The 19,288-nt window shown below is 37.1% G+C and overlaps 1 long non-coding RNA gene across 1 annotated transcript; it reads left to right on the top strand.

Moving 5' to 3' along the window:
- The first annotated feature begins 2,216 nt into the window (after positions 1 to 2,216).
- LOC122421599 lies at positions 2,217 to 18,716 on the top strand. The gene is made up of 3 exons (XR_006263521.1): positions 2,217 to 2,352; positions 17,345 to 17,392; positions 18,530 to 18,716. It is a non-coding gene; the product is annotated as an uncharacterized LOC122421599 (long non-coding RNA).
- Positions 18,717 to 19,288: the final 572 nt, after the last annotated feature.

The following is a 19,288-nucleotide window of genomic DNA, read 5'->3' as shown; positions in this document are numbered from 1 at the left end:
ACAGTGGCATTTTTACATCAGAATTATGTTTACTGGGACTTCCCTGGTGGTCCAGTGATTAAGTCTCCGTGCCCCCAACGCAGGGGGCCCAAGTTTAATCCCTGGTCAGTGAACTATATCCTACAGGCTGCAACGAAGAGCCCACACCTGGCAATAACGATCCAACACTCGGCAATGAAGATCCCCCAAGGTGCAATTAAGACCCGGCACAACCAAAAAAAAAAAGAAAAAGATTAAAAAGAATGTTTACCATGTTTAAGTCATTCTGCCATGTACAGTGGTGAATAAAACTCTAAGTAGCTTAGAATCCAACAGATAAGGCAAGTTATATGTAAGATACATTCATCAACATAAATGAGAAAAACATTACCAGGCCTAAAGGGAAAGAAAAAAGCCAAATAAACAGTGTATTTTTAATTCTATAGATGTTCTGAAGGAGACAGTTAACTATTAGTTACAGCTCAGAAAAACTCAGAATTTGACCTGGGTATTGAGAGATAAGATTCAAAAAAGCAGGAGTAAGAGGACATTTAGGTAAGACGAATGGAGAGTACAAAGCCAAATGCTACTACAGACAACACTGTTTTCCCAAGTTCATCTAACTTAGACTCAAGTCTCCTTTCTAAACTCTATAGTCACTATACACTTTTAAAGTTCTAAATCCTTATAAAATTTAGGCATTTCCCCCTGAAGATAAATAACAGTGTAACTGACTTTTTCAGTACAATACTGACATCCAAAGGATAGTCTAGTTCATCTCTAATGCCTCTTGGGCTTCTGCTGAGAGTTGGTTTTATTTTCAAATGGTCTATGAGGGCAATAAGCAGCTCACAGAACATTCTCTTTTGAAATCTGGCCATTTTTTGATCTCTCGCCTATCTATCAAATCTCATCATTTTAGATGACTCTGCAACGCAGGTGGCCTATGTTTCCTTAAGTGCTTCTTCTTCTGAAGAATGTTACTCAGGTCGTTAATGTTTCATACCTAAGTATTCTAATATATTTAATTTTTTATTTAATGAAATTTCTAACCTCCAGGCTGAGGAAGTTATTCAGAATGTTTCATCCAAGCCGCTGGAAAAGTGCTCATTAGCAGGGAGTTTTGAAGTTGGAATTTTAAGAAAAGGGTTGGCAGGAACCTAAACACATAGATCTAAGCTTTCATAAATGTTTCCCTGTCTTAAGTGTAAAGGAAGAAATTCTTCTTGATAAAGCAGATAAGTTATGAACTTTTCCTTTTAGATTTTGGTGACAAGAATTTAACAACAACTTTTGTTAAAACATGTGTTTCAAAGCTCCTAAGTTTGTTTTTTTTTTTAAATAATTGTCTGTAAAAACCCTTATTTTTCCTCCATCATTTCAACAGCGCTTACTTTCTTCCATAAAGGAGAGACTGAAGTGAGACCATTATCGCCAAGAGATACACACTGAACTAAAGGATCCATGCTTAGCATCTGGTTTCAATTATTTTAGATTCAAGTGATTCTCTATGAAAGGAGGCACCTCAGATGAATTAGTTTGATTCTTGTAATGGTTTGAACTCAAAGAACCTGCCCATCTTATACCATCTAACTTGAGATTTATGGGAGATTAAGAACTTAAGTTAGAGAAGCTTCTAGATGGTTACATAAAATTTTTAAATTAAAGGTCTTTAATATACCCGGTTCAGATGAAATTTGCGGGTCCTAAAGAACTAGAATTTTAAATTTAATTGTAACTCAAATTGCACCCAATATTTCAAGACTACAAACTGCGTACAATACAGTAAAAATGCACACGGTAAAACTTTGCTAAATGTTTAGAAATCCAAATTTTCACTTTTTTCTTTTTTTTTAGTACCCGCTCCCTGGTGACAAAGTGGACTCAAGTTTCCGTTACCCTCAAAAAACAAGGGGCTGGTGTTATACTACACGCTTACCTTTGGGAAACAACTTGCACTTTATAACTGGACGGGAAAATCTTTTGGTGAGCGAGAAGGCTAAAGGAAACGAAGGATAGTGGCGTGACCGTGGCTCAGGCCCGCGGTTACTCCTGAGGAGACCTCCTCATCCCCAAACCACAGTGATCACCTAACAAGACCGCTTTTCCCGCGGACTCTCGCCTTCCGGCGGTAAGTCACCGCAGCACCGGAAGCCGTCGTCAGGACAACGCTCTTCTGCCCACCCCGTCCCTTCGTCCCGCCCACCACCTTGTACGTCTGAGGCCAGCGGGGCTTCCATTGGTCCATCTGTCCTTCACTCTGGGAGAAGTTCGGAGCGCTAGGCTCAGGAACTCTGATTTGAATTTGTGGCGCGGACAGTTCACGAGGTGACAATGGTTCTGGCCGTCTTGCGGGAGCCAACAAACTCGGTGGTGAGAGACCCTGAGGGGAGAATGACTAAAAGGGCGGCCGAGGAGCAGGGGCGCTGCGTTAAACAGGTCGCCTAGAGATGGGTGACTTCAGTCGGGCTGGAACTTCCCTTCCTGAGGCAGGCTCACCGTTCTCCTCCTCACGGCCTCTAGATTCTTCCCTGACGACGTTTTCCTCGCGTCTCAGAGACGACGCTCCCACCCCGCTTCTGTCGCTCCTGGAGGGAGTCTCCCCTCCCTTTTCTTTCACGAATTGGTGTCTCTCACCTTCTAACCCTCCTCAGTAGCAACCCTCCAACTCTGACGTGCTTACACCTCCCCCAAGCGCACTTGACTCCCGCCTCATTCCTACCCTCCTACGTCTTTCCTAGTTATATTCCGCTCTTCATCACCCACACTGTCAGGAACTTTCTACCTGCCCGTGATAGGGTGGGAAACTCCCGAGCGACCTGGGGAGCGCCCCACATCTCACAAACTGAGTCCAGAACTTTCCTTATCAAGGAATAGGATGCTGCTGTCCACTTGTTCCCAACTGAGACGCAATAAAGTTCCCGTGGAAAGCAGCAAGTGCAAGCTCTGTATAAAAGGATACAGAAATGTAAGATCTTGACCCCAAGTAACTTACTGACTCTGAATGAGCGGATTCCTGTCGAAAACATGACTATTTTGTTCTTGCTCGGACCCTGTTGACACATACATTTCATATTGGCATTGTGAGTACTGTCTGGATCTTAGAACAAACGCAATAGATCTTTTGGAGTAAAATGAAACTCTGAGGCTTGATCATTAAAAACATTAAAAAGCGAAACAAACAAACTCCCATTGAAAAGTCTTCTCTTCATTAACCTTCTGTGTCTATTATGATCTGACTCCCCTCACTACGACTCCATCTATTGACTTTCAAGTTAAGATTCAGAACCACTTTAAGGAGTTCCATAGTATGAATGAACATTTTGTCTGACATCCCCTGTCTATAACTATGAAAATCCTCTATTTTCTTTCTAATTGATAATTCAACTTGATTTTCTGTATGTTTTCCAGTCTCTGGAACCAAGGTTTAACATAGTTTAACTTTCTTGGGGTTGGGGGAGATGGAAAGGCATAATCCCCTTTAAGAAGCAAGAAAAACCTTGAAGCTTTTGTGTACAATATGATACATATAGGAAAATTTTTTGTATCAATTTCAGGGAGTTTTAAATCTATATGGAAGAACTCCAGTCAAGTATTCTAGAAATGTATTTCTATTTCTTAAAAGTAGAAAGAAACAGCCAAAGCAGCTAAATGTTCTACTTCTTTAAAATGGCCATCATTTAATTTCTGAATTGAGACTTGTTCTGAAGAAAGTGGGAAAGTGAGAAACCCTGAAGCAGTTGTATTAGCACTTTCAAATGAGCACTGGGTTGAGAATTTTAGAGAAGTCACTGAAGTGCTTTCTAGAATTGTAGGAAGGTCATTCACAGTTGAGATTTTGTATCTTTTTACATTAATTAGGAAAATACTTGATCAACCTAAAGACTTAAAGTAATTTTTGTGCCTTAATGTTTTGGATGCCTTATATTAAAATGATTTTTATTGTGGAATTCCAGTAGCTTGTCCTGAATATAATTTACATCATCAAGTGTTTTTTTTTTTTTCATGCACTAAAACTTTACTTCACCTGAAACTCAGTTTGTGTATTATGTGTGAAAAATGATTTTAACTAAAAAATTTTTGTTGCTATTTGGAAAACATGCTCATGGGCCAAATCTGGTCCACTATCTGTTTATGTAAATGAAATTCTATGAGAACACAGGTACATCCACTTGTTTACATGTTGTCTGGCTGATTTTGTGCTATAGCATCAGAATTGAGTAGTTGTGAGAGAGACTATATGAGCTTCAAAGCCTAGTATATTAACCATGTGGCCCTTAATAGAAAAAATTTACAAGCTCTGGAATAAGACATCCTTTCTTCACTGAATGGGTAATGTCATGTTCCCATACAGTTTCTATAAATATATGTTTGCCTTTGTTTTTGAACTAGTTTAGTCCATTTCATTTGCCTCACCCTGCACATATAACATGGTGTTTTAATTACCTTATCTCTGAAAGAAGACAGTATATTCTGTAGGTTAAACTGCTCCCCTTACTCCCATACCAAGCTGTTCTCTTATTTATTCTTGGTGCTTTGATTTTCTATATTAATTTTAGTGAGAAATCTTCTTAGGTTTTGACAGGAATTGCTTTGATAGGAATTAATGTGTATATTCTACATTAATTTGGGAAGAACTGTCATCTTTACCGTATTCATTCTTTCCATCCATGAACATAGTATATCCTGATTGTTTTTATCTTTTAATGTGATCTTAAAGTTTTTTTTTCTTTAGAGTGTTCATAAGGAAGATTGGTCTTTGTTTTGCTTTATTTTGATTTTCTGATTTTAGCATTAGGGCAATGCTGTCTGACTACTTTAAATGATCTGAGATGTGTTATATTCTCTATTTCTTAAAAGATTTTGTATAGGATTAGTAATATTTTTTGTTAAAGATTTGATAGAAAACAGCATGCATCCATCCAAGTCTGGCAGTTTCTTTGTGAGGAGGTTTTAATGGAATTAACAAAATGAGAGTAAATTTTATTAATATTTGCCTACATCTTACCATTTCTGGCACTCTGTTTCTTCTTGTGAAGTGTTAGTGTCTCACTTGTTGCCCAACTCTTTGCAACCTCCCCAGGCTCCTCTGTCCATGAAATTCTCCAGGCAACAATACTGGAGTGGGTAACCATTCCCTTCTTCAAGGGATCTTCCCCACCAGAGATTGAACCCAAGTCTCCTGCATTGTGGGCAGATTCTTTACCATCTGAGGCACCAGAGAAGCCCATTTCTTCTTGTAGATCCAAATTTTCATTTGTTTTCTTCTGTCTGAAGAAATTCCTTTAACATTGCTTATGGTATGGCTTGTTGGTAATGGATTCTGTTTTTGTTTTGTTTTTACTTGAAAATGTTTTTGGTTAACTTTCATTTTTGAAAGATTTATTTATTTGTTTTTGGCTGCACTGGGTCTTCATTGCTGTGTGTAGGCTTTCTTTAGTTAAGGTGAGCAGAGCCTGCTTTTCATTGAGATGTACTGGCTTCTCCTTGCAGTAGCTTGTCTTGGCGCGGAGCATGGACTCTAGGACCTGCAGGCTCAGTAGCTGCAGCTGCAGCCCACGGGCTCTAGAACACTGGCTTCGTAGTTGTGGTATATAGGCTTAGTTGCTCCCCAGCATGTGGAATCCTCCCAGATCAGGGATCGAACCCATGTCCCCTGCACTGGCAGGCAGATTCTTAACCACTAGACAACCAGGCAAACCCAAAAGATTTATTTTTAATCTGGATATATAATGTTTTTAGTACTTTAATATTCTATTGCCTTCTGCCTTGTGTTGTAAGATTATTTGGAGTCATTCTGATCTTTGTTCTCCTGTATGTAATTTTTTTTTTCCCACTCCCTGATTTCTTCTTTTTTAGAAGTCAGTTTTACTGAGGTTTAATTTACATATGGATTAAAGATCTAAATGTAAGACCAGAAACTATAAAACTCCTAGAGGAGAACATAGGCAAAACACTCTCCGACATAAATCACAGCAAGATCCTCTATGACCCACCTCCCAGAATATTGGAAATAAAAGCAAAAATAAACAAATGGGATCTAATGAAACTTAAAAGCTTTTGCACTACAAAGGAAACTATAAGTAAGGTGAAAAGACAGCCCTCAGATTGGGAGAAAATAATAGCAAATGAAGAAACAGACAAAGGATTAATCTCAAAAATATACAAGCAACTCCTGCAGCTCAATTCCAGAAAAATAAATGACCCAATCAAAAAATGGGCCAAAGAACTAAACAGACATTTCTCCAAAGAAGACATACAGATGGCTAACAAACACATGAAAAGATGCTCAACATCACTCATTATCAGAGAAATGCAATCAAAACCACAATGAGGTACCATTACACGCCAGTCAGGATGGCTGCTATCCAAGTCTACAAGCAATAATGCTGGAGAGGGTGTGGAGAGAAAGGGACCCTCTTACACTGTTGGTGGGAATGCAAGCTAGTACAGCCACTATGGAAAACAGTGTGGAGATTTTTAAAAAAACTGGAAATAGAACTGCCATATGACCCAGCAATCCACTTCTGGGCATACACACTGAGGAAACCAGATCTGAAAGAGACACATGCACCCCAATGTTCATCGCAGCACTGTTTTAATAGCCAGGACATGAAGCAACCTAGATGCCCATCAGCAGAATGAATGGATAAGGAACTGTGGTACATATACACCAGGATTACTCAGCCGTTAAAAAGAATTCATTTGAATCAGTCCTAATGAGATGGATGAAACTGGAGCCCCTTATACAGAGTGAAGTAAGCCAGAAAGATAAAGAACATTACAGCATTACTAACACATATATGGAATTTAGAAAGATGGTAACGATAACCCTATATGCAAAACAGAAAAAGAGACACAGAAATACAGAACAGACTTTTGAACTCTGTGGGAGAAGGTGAGGGTGGGATATTTCAAAAAAACAGCATGTATACTATCTATGGTGAAACAGATCACCAGCCCAGGTGGGATGCATGAGACAAGTGCTCCGGCCTGGTGCACTGGGAAGACCCAGAGGAATCAGGTGGAGAGGGAGGTGGGAGTGGGGATCGGGATGGGGAATACGTGTAACTCTATGGCTGATTCATATCAATGTATGACAAAACCCACTGAAATGTTGTGAAGTAATTAGCCTCCAACTAATTAAAAAAAAAAAAAGTCAGTTTTACTGAGGTTTAATTTACATATGGTAAAGTTCACTTTTTAGGAATATAGTTCTATGAGTTTTGACAAATATAAACAGTTGTAAACTACTGCCATAATCAAGATAAGGAATATTTCTGTAAGTTTGTAAAGTTACCTCATGATCCTTTATCATCATTTCTCAGGTCCCATACCTATCCCCTAGCAACTACTGATCTGCTATCTGCCACTGTAGGTTTGTACTTTGAGAATATCATATTAATAGAATTCTGTAGTATGCAGCCTATATCTGACTTCTTTCAGTTGGCAAATGAATTTAAGATTTATTCATGTTGTTGCATGTATCAGTTTATTATGTTTTGTGTGTGAGTAGTACTCCATTATACATATGTACCATAGTCTGTTTATCTATTAGCCAGCTAATGGACATTTGGATTTTTCCAGTTTTTGGCTGTTAGTGATAAAGCTGCCATAAACATTTTCCTACAGGTTTTTTGTGGTCACAGATTTTTACTTTTGCTGGATGACTACCTAGGAATTATATGATAAATGTTTAACATCTTAAACTACTACCAAACTTTTGCCCAAAGTTTTCATTTGTTTTCCAATAAACAGCATATGACAGTTCTAGTTATTCTACATTCACATCAGCTCTTGATCTTGTTAGTAGTTTGTACCATTTAGTATGTCAGTTTATATTTCCCCTTTCACCAAAGACATTGCTATTAAATTTTATTACTATCTGGTGAAATAATCTTTTGTTTTTAATTTCTATTGTATGATCAAAATATTTTTATATTGTTTCTACTTTATGGAATATATTGAAGCTTTCTTTGAGACACATGCATTTGGTCAATTTTTATGAAAATTTCATATGTACTTAAAAAGGAAATTACTTGTTACAGGAGTTTAAAGATATTCACATAGCTTGTTTAGTTTATATATTCCTCATCCTTTTATATTTTTTGAATACTTATATTGAGTTTGGTATGTTGATGTCTTTTTGTTTTCTTTATTTTTTGCATCTTCTTGATTCTATTTTATCATGGTACTCAGTGTGTTATTTGGCACATAGATATTCCTATTATATATTTATTTTGAATTGACTTTTAGATCATAATGTTCTTTTTAGTATGCAGTGCTTTTGGTGTTAGTTCTACCGTGTCTGATATCAGAATTGCAATACCTACTTTCTTATTGCTCTATTTGCGTAGAATACATTGTCTAGCCCTTGTATTTTTAATAATTGAATTATTCTATTTTAGATGAGCTTCTCTAATACATTTTAGAGTTGTTTGGCTTTGTGAGTTAATTCAAAGTTGTGAGTTTTTTCTAACAGGAGTGGCAAATCAGTGTATATTTATTGAAATGACACAATTCTAACAAAATATTATATTAATATATATGTATATATTATGGGGCTTCCCAGGTGGTGCTAGTAGTAAAGAACCTGCCTGCCAATTCAGGAAACGTAAGAGATGCAGGTTCAATCCCTGGTGGGGAAGATCCCCTGGAGGAGGGCATGGAAATCCACTCCAGCATTCTTGCACGGAGAATCCCATGGACAGAGGAGCCTGGAGCACTACAGTCTGTAGGGCCGCAAAGAGTCAGACACAGCTGAAGTGACTGAGCAAGTACACACACATGTATATGTTACTACATTTTCTCACTTTCATTTTGTATAATGTTCCTCCCTTTTTGTATTTTCCTTGGCATTTTGGAAGGTTTGTATTTTTGTTCTAGTGGTTATCTTGATATTGTTATTTATAATGCCCTTATTTTTGTCCCTCTTTTGCTTACTTAGGATTTCACTGTTCAATTTCATCAGTTTAAATAAAATAATTTGATTCCTATCTTCCTACTATCTTCATTTATAGGTTACTGCTCAGTAGTCTGATACCAGGTTGATTTTTCTTCCTTTGCAAGTGATCCCAAATATTTTTTTCTATCTTTAAAGTCTAATTATGTATTTTTCATAGATCTCAGAATTGTTTGTGTCAGTTTTCCCAGGCCCTTCTTAGACCTTTATAATATTCATGTGTTTTCTTATTTTGTTTTTTTTTTATTAGTTTTAAATATTAGCTCCTTAATTTTATGTATGTTGGGTCCTCTTTTTTTCTCTGGTATGTTATAACATTTCCCTGAACCTTATTATACTCTCCCTTCATTTTGTTTTATTCCCTTGGTTATATTCAGGCTTTTGTTCAGTGCCCCTTATATTTTCATTCAATCCTTTTCTCTCTTGAGTACTTTATAATTTATTTTTGGTTTCTAAAATAATTTTTGTCTTCTCAGTTTCTTTCATGAGACCAGTTATCTCTTATTTCACATCTTCTGAAGTGAAGATTTTTGCCCAATTCTGTTCTATTTCTGTTCTGAATTATTGAATATTTGATTTAAGGTTTTTGAAAAATATAAATACTGGTTTAACAATATATGGTTCAATTTGAGACATTGTTGTAGTTTTCTCTATGGTTTCTTTTTCTTTCTTCCTTTCCTTTTTCTTTTTGGAGAGGAGTGTTCATCAGCTGAAGAGTTTTTGTTCTTATTTTCTATATTATTTCATAATAATTTTTTTACTGTTGTTGCCTACTGTTCTCTGATCCATTTTAAAAGTTTTGTTTTTCTTGACCAGTGATACTAGTTTGTATAGAAAGTTGTGAGAGGGTTTACAAGGTTTCTTAGTTCAAAAGCACCCTATTCTATTTCTATAATGAAGGGCAGTATTTTAAATTTATGGTGCATTTGTTTGGAAGGTGAAAAGGTTTTCCTTTCTTTAATTTTGTGCTTCCTTTTATTTCTGAAGGATCATTTTTTATTTCTCTCCTGCTTTCTTCTTTCTCCTTACCACCAAACATCCAAATAATATCACTTTTAAGTCACTCACTGTCCTCTCCCCTAGAAGCTGTGCTTCCCTAAGACATGTGTGCATGCGTGCTAAGTTGCTTCAGTCATGTCCAACTCTTTGCGACCCCATGGTCTGTAGCCCACCAGTCTTCTCTGTCCATAGGATTCTCCAGGCAAGAATTATGAAGTGGGTTGCCATTTCCTTCTCCAGGGGAACTTCCCTACCCGGGAATCAAACTCTTGTCTCCTGCATTGCAGGCGGTCTCCTGCATTGCAGGTGGATTCTTTACCGATTGAGCCACCAGGGAAGCCTGAGTGCTGAAACTTAAAATTTTTTTCCCCTATATGTGATTACTACTAACAGTTCTGCTTAGCATGTCTGCCTCCTGTCTGAGGATTGACAAATGACTTAATAAAGCCCGTGCTGAAAGTTGAGCTTAGCTTTCTAAACTTCTCTTTTATACTTCTTGACTGCCTTTGGTAGCTCTTTAATACCTTCACATTGTTGTTTTCCATATTTTACCTACTTTCTATAGCTATTTTTTACTGGGAAGGGTTAGTCTCTACTGAGATAATGTGTGAAAACCTCTTGACTAGGTTTTAAAATTTCAACTACTGTGTATTTAATTTGTATAAATGTCTTGTGAACATTTTATGTCATTTTTGGTTTTTTTTTCCTGTTCTGTGAAGATGTTTTTTCCCTTTAAAAATTATTATAAACATATTAAACAGGGTTTTATATAATCTATTTGTGATAATTCCAAGAAATGAAATCCTTATAGGTTTGTTTTTACTGGTCCTCTTTCACAGTGCCTTGTTTACTTGTGTATTTAATAAGTTTGTTCCACCAGTTAACATTTGTGTTTGTTGCATTTGGCTTCTTGGAGTGTGACTAGTTGCATGCTATTTTATGTTTGTTTATTTATTTGGACCCATTCAGGTGATGTGAATTTGGTGCGTACATTTACTTGAGTGCTAGATTGTGGTTGCAACTTGTTGCTCTTTTTTCTCCTGTTTTGGTCATTTCCAAGACAGCTTTCCTTATAGTACCTTAAACCCAGACTGTTGGATCACCTTTACTTTGAGGGAGTAACCGATTCTCAGCTTCTTGGGTGGACAACCTCTTGTTAGACTCTTAGGTGGTATTTTTATTTGTCTTCTTTCCTTCATTCCAAGCCAGATCTGTACATCTTAACTCTGTTTAAAATGGACAAAAGCAGATTCAGCACACCACCGCCTTCTCTGAATTTTCACTTTCATTTAGATTTTTGTATTGGTACTTCTTTTTTTTTTTTAAACTATTCTTATCAACTGGGATGATTTTAAAATGTCTTTGTTTATTACTTTGCATTTCAATTGTTTTCATTATAGTCCATGGGGTCACAAAGAGTGGGGCTTCCTTGGTGGCTCAGCTGGTAAAGAATCCGCTTGCAATTAGGGAGACCTGGGTTCGATCCCTAGGTTGAAAAGATCCCCTGGAGAAGGGAACAGTTACCCACTCCAGAATTCTGGCCCAGAGAATTCCATGGACTGTATAGTCCATGGGGTCAAAAAGAGTTGGACATAACTGAGTGACTTTCACAATGATGCAGCCAGTGCAGATACTCTTGTTCTCTACATTGCCTGAAAATTTGATAAAATTTGGAAAGAAACCTTTCTTATTTTCTTACCATTGTCTTTCCACTATACATCCACATACCCACACCCTTGCCTACACACTCACACCTTTAAAAGGAGCTAGATTCTTCTACTTTTTAAACTTTCTTTTAGGGAAAACCTTTATGAGATTCATCTGATATTGTCTGTAAGGTTGAGTTTTATTTTTTGGTGCTGGACTGTAATAATTACAGTTATTACCAGTAACATTTTTTAAGCTCTGTAAAGGCCTTGAATAGTTTTCAGAAGGTAGAAATTTAGGCTACAGTCAATATATTAATATCTGGGATATTTATCTTTATTCTAAGAATTTACTTATACTCAAGTCATATTAGCTTTAACAGTGAAAAACACGTAAAGGTTTAACATGAAAAGCAGGAATAATTTCCCTTTCTGTTTATGTTCTATCCCTTTCTATCTATGTTCTATCTAGCTTTTCATTTCCTGCATGGTTAGAAATTTAGTAAATTGATGAAAGTTTTTTTGTGTGAGTTTGTATAATCATGTGATTAAGTTTTGTAAGTAGTTTCAGAATTTATTTTCTCTCCTAAAGCCTGAATGTCCCAAAGACAAAGACTTGTTTTAAGATGATTTTTAAATAGTTTTCCTTTACGAAAAATTACCTAATCAACGTTAGTTGATGAAGATAGATATTTTATGGTAAAATATTTTATAACTTTAATGTTCCCTTACTATTTGGCTTTATAAATAAATATGAAAAGTGATTATCTCAGAACACTTTTTAAATTCACTTTCTTCTTTCCCCAGAAAGTAGCAAAGTAAATAAAACTGTCATTCTTTTCTAATCTTCATGAATAATTTCTCACTGGCCCTTGGTGAGAGGCAGTTTTCAAGGCCATCCCATGGTATCTACAAAGATACAGTTTAGACCCTGCAGTTTATGCCTCTGTGAAAATGCTTCTAAATTACAGAAGTGAAGAGAGCTTACACTTAATCTTTGGATAATTTCAGTTGTGGACTTCACAATGAAGCAGCTAGGGGGGAAAAGGTTGCCTGTTAGAAGCATAAAACCTACTGATTGTATCTTGGCCAGTGTTCCCTTTTTTCCAGTAAGCTGTCTGCTGTACAGAGGTGTATAACCCTAATGGCTTGTTGTATGCCATTAAAAGGTATTGTACACTCATAAAAGAATGACATTTTGATCAATGCTGTTAAAAGAATTACTGTCTTGACACAGAAAAGCTTTCCTGCTGCAAGTTTAAAAATATGCCTTTAAAAGCTTTTTATTGAATACCTTTGCATCCCTCAGAAATGTGCCATTTTGGCATAAGGTTACTCAGAAGTATTCCACATTGTAGCTTAAATACAACATCTACTATTTACCTTTAAAAGTAGCAGAGATAAACAGGTATTTTCCTACAACTGGAGCTTGAAGACATGATAGCATCTTAAACCACTGTATCAGATCTAAAAATAGAATTTTTGTACAGAGAAAGCTGAAAACTAAATTATTCCTTTTTATTTTGTGAGGTATTGATTTTTTTTTCATGCTGTTTTGTTTAAACTTTGTGGTTTTAATTTCCCTTTGGATTTAGGAATCATGCCTTTCCACCCAGTTCAGAGATAGATCTTTTCTAATCACCAGGGAATTGATTCTCTTAAATCGTGATATGTTGAATGTATTTTTCTACTGTTTCTTTTCCTTTTATTATATTTTTGATTAGGAACTTATGAAAACCATGTCATAATAAACATATCTTTTTTTCTATATACAGTCTTCTACAGATTTTCAAATGTACTGATGCTATAATTTTATCTTTATTTCATTGTTTGTAATACTTCTGCTATTACCTAACTTCTGACTTTATATCATGTTTTCTGACTTGTGAACTGAGAGGTTTAAAATTTAATACTCTGAAAGCAACAGATTTTCTTAAATATGTCACTATAGAATCATTTACTTGCTACTTATAATATCAGTCAGTCAGTTCAGTCACTCAGTCGTGTCCGACTCTTTGTGACCCCCATGGACTGCAGCACTCCAGGCTTCCCTGTCCATCATCAATTCTTGGAGCTTACTCAAACTCATGTGCATCGAGTCGGTGATATCATCCAACCATCTCATCCTCTGCCATCCCCTTCTCCTGCCTTCAGTCTTTCCCAGCATCAGGGTCTTTTCTAATGAGTCAGTTCTTCGCATTAGGTAGGCAAAGTATTGGAGCTTCAACTTCAGCATCAGTCCTTCCAATGGATATTCAGGACTGATTTCCTTTAGGATTGACTGGTTCGATCTCCTTGCAGTCCAAGGGACTCTCAAGAGTCTTCTCCAACACCACAGTTCAGAAGCATCAGTTCTTCAGTGCTCAGCTTTCTTTATAGTCCAACTCTCACATCCATACATGACTACTGAAAAAACCATAGCTTTGACTATATGGACCTTTGTCAACAAGGTAATGTCTCTGCTTTTTAATTTGCTGTCTAGGTTGGTCATAGCTTTTCTTCCAAGGAGCAAGCGTCTTTTAATTTCATGGCAGTAGTCACTATCTGCAGTGATTTTGGAGCCCAAAAAAATAAAGTCTCTCACGGTTTCCATTGTTTCCCAATCTATTTTCCATGAAGTGATGGGACTGGTCATAGCAAACACCCTCTTCCAACAACACAAGAGAAGACTCTACACATGGACATCACCAGATAGTCAACACCAAAATCAGATTGATTATATTCTTTGCAGCCAAAGATGGAGAAGCTCTATACAGTCAGCAAAAACAAGACCAGGAGTTGACTGTAGCTCAGATCATGAACTCCTTATTGCCAAATTCATACTTAAACTGAAGAAAGTAGGGAAAACCACTAGACCATTCAGGTATGACCTAAATCAAATCCCTTATGACTATATAGTGGAAGTGAGAAATAGATTTAAGGGACTAGATCTGACAGACAGAGAGCCTGATGAACTATGGACGGAGTTTCGTGACATTGTACAGGAGACAGGGATCAACACCATCCCCATGGAAAAGAAATGCAAAAAGGCAAAATGGTTGTCTGAGGAGGCCTTACAAATAGCTGTGAGAAGAAGAAAAGTGAAAAGCAAAGGAGAAAAGGAAAGATATTCCCATTTGAATACAGAGTACCAAAGAATAGCCAGGAGAGATAAGAAAGCCTTTCTCAGCGATCAATGCAAAGAAATAGAGGAAAAAAATAGAATGGGAAAGACTAGAGATCTCTTCAGGAAAATTGGAGATACCAAGGGAACATTCCATGCAAAGATGGGCACAATAAAGGACAGAAATGGTATGGACCTAAGAGAAGCAGAAGATATTAAGAAGAGGTGGCAAGAATACACAGAAGAACTGTACAAAAAAGATCTTCACGAGCCAGATAATCACAATGGTGTGATCACTCACCTAGAGCCAGACATCCTGGAATGTGAAGTCAAGTAGGCCTTAGAAAGCATCACTATGAACAAAGCTAGTGGATGTGATGGAATTCCAGTTGAGCTATTTCAAATCTTGAAAGATGATGCTGTGAAAGTGCTGCACTCCATATGCCAGCAAATTTGGAAAGCTCAGCAGTGGCCACAGGACTGGAAAAGGTCCATTTTCATTCTAATCCCTAAGAAAGGCAATCCCAAAGAATGCTCAAACTACAGCACAATTGCGCTCATCTCACACGCTAGTAAAGTAATGCTCAAAATTCTCCAAGCCAGGCTTCAGCAATACGTGAACTGAGAACTTCCAGATGTTCAAGCTGGTTTTAGAAAAGGCAGAGGAACCAGAGATCAAATTGCCAATATCCGCTGGATCATCGAAAAAGCAAGAGAGTTCCAGAAAAACATCTATTTCTGCTTTATTGACTGTGCCAAAGCCTTTGACTGTGTGGATCACAATAAACTGTGGAAAATTCTGAAAGAGATGGAAATACCAGACCACCTGACCTTCCTCTTGAGAAACCTGTATGCAGATCAGGAAGCAACAGTTAGAACTGGACATGGAAGAACAGACTGGGTCCAAATAGGAAAAGGAATACATCAAGGCTGTATATTGTCACCCTGCTTATTTAACTTACATGCAGAGTACATCATGAGAAACGCTTGGCTGGAAGAAGCACAAGCTGGAGTCAAGATTGCTGGGAGAAATATCAACAACCTCAGATATGCAGATGACACCACCCTTATGGCAGAGAGTGAAGGGGAACTGAAAAGCCTCTTGATGAAAGTGAAAGAGGAGAGGGAAAAGTTGGCTTAAAGCTCAACGTTCAGAAAATTAAGATCATGGCATCTGGTCCCATCACCTCATGGGAAATAGATGGGGAGACAGTGGAAACAGTGTCAGACTTTATTTTGGGGGGCTCCAAAATCACTGCGGATGGTGACTACAGCCATGAAATTAAAAGACGCTTACTCCTTGGAAGGAAAGTTATGACCAACCTAGATAGCATATTAAAAAGCGGAGACATTACTTTGCCAACAAAGGTCCGCCTGGTCAAGGCTATGGTTTTTCCAGTGGTCATGTATGGATGTGAGAGTTGGACTGTGAAGAAAGCTGAGCACTGAAGAATTGATGCTTTTGAACTATGATGTTGGAGAAGACTCTTGAGAGTCCCTTGGACTGCAAAGAGATCAGTCCTGGGTGTTCATTGGAAGGACTGATGCTGAAGCTGAAACTCCAGTACTTTGGCCACCTCATGTGAAGAGTTGACTCATTGGAAAAAACCCTGATGCTGGGAGGGATTGGGCGCAGGAGGAGAAGGGGACGACAGAGGATGAGATGGTTGGATGGCATCACCGACTCGATGGGCATGAATTTGAGTAAACTCCGGGAGTTTGTGATGGACAGGGAGGCCTGGCATGCTGCGATTCATGGGGTTGCAAAGAGTCAGACATGACTGAGTGACTGAACTGAACTGATGGGACCGGAAGCCATGATCTTAGTTTCCTGAATGTTGAGTTTTAAGCCAACTTTTTCACTCTCCTCTTTCACTTTCATCAAGAGGCTCTTTAGTTCTTTGCTTTCTGCCATAAGGGTGGTGTCATCTGCATATCTGAGGTTATGATATTTCTCCTGGCCATCTTGATTCCAGCTTGTGCTTCATCCAGCCTGGCATTTCACATGATGTACCCTGCATATAAGTTAAATGCAGGGTGACTATACAGCCTTGACAATCTCCTTCCCCAAGTTGGAACCAGTCTGTTGTTCTATGTCCAGTTCTAACTGTTGCTTCTTGACCTGCATACATATTTCTCAGGAGGTAGGTCAGGTGGTCTGTTATTCCCATCTATTTCAGAATTTTCCACAGTTTGTTGTTATCCACACAGTCAAAGGCTTTGGCATAGTCAATAAAGCAGAAGTAGATGTTTTTCTGGAACTCTCTTTCTTAACATACTTATAAAAATTGACATTTAATCCCAGTCTAATGAGCTTTATATATGTAGGCATATTTTAAGATAGATGACACTGAATTTTATAAAGCATGTTATCTTTGTCATCTATTTTATTTTTAAAAGCAGGTGTTTTGGTGGTGGTAGTAATTTTTATTATTCACTGCCAACTAAGTGCCTGGTGATTTATATATAGTACTGATAAAATTAAAACTTGGTGCAAATTTTATGTCTCATGTTCTGTGCTAAAGTACTTTATGTGGCTCAAAAAGGTTATATAACTTGGTCAAACAAGCAGGTTGTGGTTTTAAAATTCTAAGTTTGGTAGTGTGACTCCCAACTTGTACTGTTCTAATCATTTTTATATGTTATTTGTTCTAGGTGGTATTATTCCCACTTTACAAATGAGGAACCTGAAGATCAGACAGAGTAAGTACTTTGGCTGTTGTTGCATAAGGGAGAAATGACAGAGCTGGCTCTGTTAGACTTCAAAGTATATTTTCTATGACATGATATTGGGTTGGCCAAAATGTTTCTTCGGCTTTTCCTATCAGATAACTCTAGTAGTGCTTAGTTGTCTTTAACTTCATGTGAAACAATTTTGTTAGATTGTATTGTGACAGCTGTCATATCAGTGTTCATTTAAAAAAAACACTTCACAAAACTCGTGAATTTTGTGTACCAATTTTAATATTGAAGGTGGAAGGAAAAAGTAATGTTTTGGGCATATTATGCTTTATTATTTCAAGAAAGATAAAAACACAACTGAAACGCACAAAAAAAGATTTGTTCAGTGTATGGAGAAGGTGCTGTGACTGATGGAACATGTCAAAAGTGGTGTGCAAAGTTTCATGCTGGAGATTTCTCACTGGACATTGTTCCACTGTCAAGTAGACCAGTTGAAGTTGATAGCAATCAACTCGAACATTAATTGAGAACAGTCAGTGCTACACCATGAAGGAGATAGCTCTCAAAATATACTCAAAATGTCCAAATCAGAAATTGGAAATCATTTGTACCAGCTTGGTTATGTTATTTACTTTAATGTTTGGCTTTCACATAAGTTAAGTGAAAAAACCTTCTTAATTTCTTGGTCTCATTTCTGCATGCAATTCTCCACTTAAACTTAATGAAAATGTTCCATTTTTAAAACAAACTGTGATGGGTGATAAAAGGTAAATACTGTACAATAATGTGGAACTGAAGAGATCATGGGACAAGCAAAATGAACCACCACCAACCACACTGAAGTCCAATCTTCATCCAAAAAGGTGATGTTGTATATACAGTAGAATTGGAAGTGAGTCCTCTATTATGAGCTCCTTCTGGAAAACCAAACGATTGATTCCAACAAGTACTGTTCCCATTAGACCAAATGAAAGCGGCACATGACAAAAAGCATTCAAAATTAGTCAGAAGAAAACACATGTTCCATCAAGATAATGCAAGACTGCATGTTTCTTTGATGACCAGGCAATACTGTTACTTGGCTAGGAACTTCTGATTCATCTGCTGTATTCACCAGAAGTTGCACCTTTGGATTTCTGTTTATTTCTATCTTTACAGAAGTCTCTTAATGGAAGAATTTCAGTTTCCTGGAAGATTGTAAAAGGCACCTGGAATAGTTCTTTGCTCAAAAGGAGAGAAAGTTTTTGGGAAGATTGAATTATGAAGTTGTCTTCATAATGGTAGAAAGTAGTGGAACAAAACAATGAATACGTTGTTCAATAAAGTTCTTGGTGAAAACAAAAAATGTGTCTTTTACTTTTATCTAAAAATACCAAAGGAACTTCTCGGCCAATCCAATACTAGTTATTTTTCCTTCATCTTTCTTGTCACATTTCCCCATAATTATCTTTATGTTTTCGAAGATAATTTCTATTAGAAATTTTGGAAAAGGAATTTGTCTCATGATTTTCCTTGTGATTTGGAGAGAAGCATATTAACAGATAATTGCAGTAGGTGTCAGGAGACTTGAATTCTTGTATTATTTCTGATTCTGGCCATATAACATGGGACAAATCACCTTTTCTGGGTCTTATAAAATGAGGGCTTTGGATTAGATGATTGTAAAGATTTCCTCAAACTCTATAATTTGACTCCAGTTTGATTTAATTTTTATACTTGTTCTTTTTAGTACAGTTAGAACTTTACCACCTGTATTTTAGCCCATTAAATATTATACTTTATTAAAGTAGCAGGGAACTTTGATTTTTATTCTCTTCTTGTACTATTATATCCAATATTGAAATTCAGTAATTGGAAGAAGTTCCATGTAAAGAAGTAATTAATCTTATTATAAGGACACCTTGTAAACTATTGAGA

This window comes from Cervus canadensis, chromosome 18, assembly GCF_019320065.1.
Source record: "Cervus canadensis isolate Bull #8, Minnesota chromosome 18, ASM1932006v1, whole genome shotgun sequence".
NCBI classification, from domain to species: Eukaryota; Metazoa; Chordata; class Mammalia; order Artiodactyla; family Cervidae; genus Cervus; species Cervus canadensis.
This window is presented reverse-complemented; position numbering and strand designations above follow the sequence as displayed.